Genomic DNA, 3,495 nt, shown 5'->3' with positions numbered 1-3,495 from the left:
GTAATTGAGTTATTGGGAAAGATATATTCTTTCCCAAATGATTTTTTATTTTAGTTTGTTAGTACATGTGTGCAACACATATTTACACTCCTTGTGCAGAGTTCACACCTGCACACAGCACATCTCAATCCCTTCTTCAACCCCTTCACCTTCCCTTCCTCCTCCTCCTTCCACCTCTTGATTCCTTCCCCTTTCAAAATGATCTATCTCCCTACTTCTTATCTTTTATTCTGCTCTTACTTTTACTCTGGGTTTTATATGTAAGAGAAGCTATGTGTTATTCAAGCCTGTGCACCTGATTTATTCACATAACATTATGGTCTCAAGGTGCATCCATTTTCCTACAAATGATTCAAGTTTATCTTTCTTTATGACTCAGTAGAACTCCACTGTGTGTAAGTACCACAAATTATTGGCCCAGTCATCTGTTGATTGATGTACAGGCTGCTTCCAGGATTTAGCTATCATGAGTTGTGCTGCTATAAACCTGGGTATGCATGGATCACTGTGATATGATGTTATTAACTCTTTTGGAAAGATACCTAGAAGGGGAATAGCTGGATCAAATGTAATTTCTAGTTGCAGTTTTTTGAGAAATCTCAACACTGACTTCACAGTGGTTGTACTAGTTTACTGGGTATATTCCCTTTTTTTTTTTGGTTTTTTGAGACGGGGTCTCACTATGTAGTTGAGACTGACCTGGAACTCACTGTGTAGCCCAGGCTGGTCTCAAACTCACAGCGATCCTCCTGCCTCAGCCTCCGGAGTGCTGGGATTACAGGCATGTGCCACCATATTTGGCTTTACTAGATAATTCTTGATAGCTTTTCTTAGCATCTTTATGAGGAGTTGCCTGAACACCTCAAAAAATTGGCATTGCAACTTTCTTTTTAGGCTGACTCATCTGTTAGACACCAAGATGAATTTTTCAGAAGAAACTTCACAGAAAAAATAATGTTGGAAGCACAGCGAAATAAGCAGATACAGTCTTTAAGGACGGAGTGAACATATAATCTGTTTTTGAAAGTCTAAGATTTTATTATAAAAACTTATTTTAAACAAGTGTAAAGCGGGGCTGGACAGATGTTGCACAATGTGAACAGTTTCTGAGTGGAAGAACGAAGTTCTGGGGATGGAGGGAGGTGGCAGCTGCATAATGACCTGAAAGCATTTAGTGCCACTGAATGGTGTGCATAGAAATGGTAAAAATAATAAATCTCGTATTATGCATATTTCACCACAGCAAAAACAAAGTACAAAGAAGTTTAAACCTCTTGTGCCTTCATGCATCTCCAAACATGCAAACACAAGTGTATAATAAAATTTTCGGCGAACTTTCCTAGTAAAAACATACCAGTAAATAATCTTGAAGTTGACCTTAAATTTAAAAAAAAAAGAGAGAAGTAAAGAACTGCAATAAGGATCACCCATATAGAAGAAAACAACAACAACAAAAAAAACCTGCTAGCATCTTCCAGGTCAGATGAGGCCGGTGGGGGAGAGCAGCACTTCCGCAACCCCGGGCCTGGTCCTGCGTTTCCTCAGGTTCCAATAGGCGTTGTGCTGTCTGCACAGGGAATTTCAGAATCAGAAGGAAGAGCTGCCTTTTCTGAAAGTGAAGACAGACAGAGAAAACAGGCAATTGAAACATCGTCAAGAAGACACAAACAGCCAGTATCCACAGATGCTGTAAAAGGAAAAGACAGTCATGTTGCCTTCATTAGCAGATTCACTTTTGCAGCCCTAGAAAAATCCAACGCACTGTAAAGAAAGTGGTTTGTGCTGCATATTTTTTGTGAAAGACAACTTGTGGGAGATGGGGGTGAGCAGGGAGGAAGGAGCTGTATTTTCCTTCTACAATCACCTTTCCCCATGGTCAGTGGGGGGACAGTCGCTGGACATTTCCTGTCCCCGCCGGTCACATGGCATCAGAAGGCCCACCCATGTGCACTGGGTGGTGCTGACACATGCAGGTGAGTGCCTGACAGACACCCTGGACCCAGGTGAGGAAAAACATATGCCTCCTGGCTCTCTTCGCCTTTGTGGCTCTTTCCCATGATCTTCTGTTGCCAAAAGAAGTTACGATCTTTAGCGGCAGAGCAAGCATTTTTAGTGAGTTCTGGGGCAGTGTGAACTACACAGTGAGACCCTGTCTCAAAAAAAAAAAACAATTCTAATTTTAGAAGTTAACCAAGGCCTTGCTCCAAGTTAGACAGCAGGCCAAGCACTAAAGAAGAAAAGTGAGGCACTAAGGGTTGAAAAGGGAAGTCAGGTGAAAACACAAATGACTATGCTATATCACACCTGCTCTAAAAAAGGCATCCATATCAAGAGGGGCCCCAGGGTATGATAAGAGGAGGAGGTGGCTGTCTGGGTGAGGAGGGAGGAGGACAAGCCACTGCGGAGCTGAGGAGCTGCCCTGGGTGGCACAGCACTGCCCATCTTAGTTGCTAATGAGGGACACAGGCTCTGGAGCAGAGAGCTGGGTGCAAAACACTGCCCTGCCACTTGCTGGCTTTGTGTTCCCCTAAGCTTCGATGTCCTTACCTGTGGAATGGAGATAACTCCTTAGAAGGCCAACTCCAGCGAGGTATGTGGCTCAGTGGTGCCATGCCTGCCTGGCAAGTGCAAGGTCTGAGTTTGAGTCCTAGTACCAAAAAAAAAAAAAAAAAAAAAAAAAAAAAAAAAAAAAAAAAAAAAAAAAAAAAAAAAAAAAAAAAAAAAAAAAAAAGAAGGAGGAGGAGCGGGAGGAGCGGGAGGAAGCCCGACTCCTATACCACTGCCAGTTGCATTAAATAACCTAGCATATACAGCTGAGCCTCCTCGATCACCTAAAAGAAGGGCGGAGCAGAGGAAGAAATTATGTAAGTACAGGTGTGAGGACAGGCGGTTCTTAAAACTGAGGAGCCATGAGGAGGAGAAGGAAAGGGCTGCAGCAAGAGGGCAGGCGAGGACGAAGGGGGCAGGCTCTGCAGTGGGGTCTGTGGAGATCAGCAAGCAGAGAGCTCAGGGAGACACCATTCCGGCCTGTCCCGGAGCCCGGCCGCCTTACGCGTAGTACACCCTCGGTCCTGGCCTGGCCGCACCTTCTGATTAGCAGGCTGTACTTCCTCCAGCCCTGAGGGGACAGAAAGCATCTTGCTGCAGCACTGATAGCTCTCTCCTCTCCCTGCTGCGGGAGGGGTTGGAACAAATTAACCCAGCTCCCTCAGCCCGAGGAGGCCAATCTGAAGAGCCTCATCTGCGGTAACTCCGGAGACGACCATGGTTTCTGCCTCTCCCTCGCCCAGTCACCTACACAGGAATCCTTGTCTCACCCTCTGCTTCCGGTAAACCCACCCTGAGACATGTGCCAAGGCCACATCTACTTAGAAGATGCTTCGGGACTGGGTGAGGGGCCCACGGTACTCGTTAAGGTAGGAGGTGCTGAGCGCTGGGACCACCGTGGATTCCAGGAGCGGAAGAGATGGACCCCAAGGCACCAGGGCAGGTCCT

At 45.7% G+C, this 3,495-nt stretch overlaps 1 long non-coding RNA gene across 1 annotated transcript; it reads right to left on the bottom strand.

The window, feature by feature from the left end:
* Window positions 1-1,048: 1,048 nt before the first annotated feature.
* LOC104875185 lies at window positions 1,049-2,645 on the bottom strand. The gene is made up of 4 exons (XR_783997.3): window positions 2,548-2,645; window positions 1,462-1,609; window positions 1,355-1,377; window positions 1,049-1,161 (listed from the first exon to the last, which is right to left on the bottom strand). It is a non-coding gene; the product is annotated as an uncharacterized LOC104875185 (long non-coding RNA).
* Window positions 2,646-3,495: the final 850 nt, after the last annotated feature.

Source organism: Fukomys damarensis, unplaced genomic scaffold (assembly GCF_012274545.1).
Source record: "Fukomys damarensis isolate Sample0158 unplaced genomic scaffold, DMR_v1.0_HiC HiC_scaffold_11, whole genome shotgun sequence".
NCBI classification, from domain to species: Eukaryota; Metazoa; Chordata; class Mammalia; order Rodentia; family Bathyergidae; genus Fukomys; species Fukomys damarensis.
Note: the sequence above shows the minus strand (reverse complement) of the source record. Positions and strands in the feature narration are given on the sequence as shown.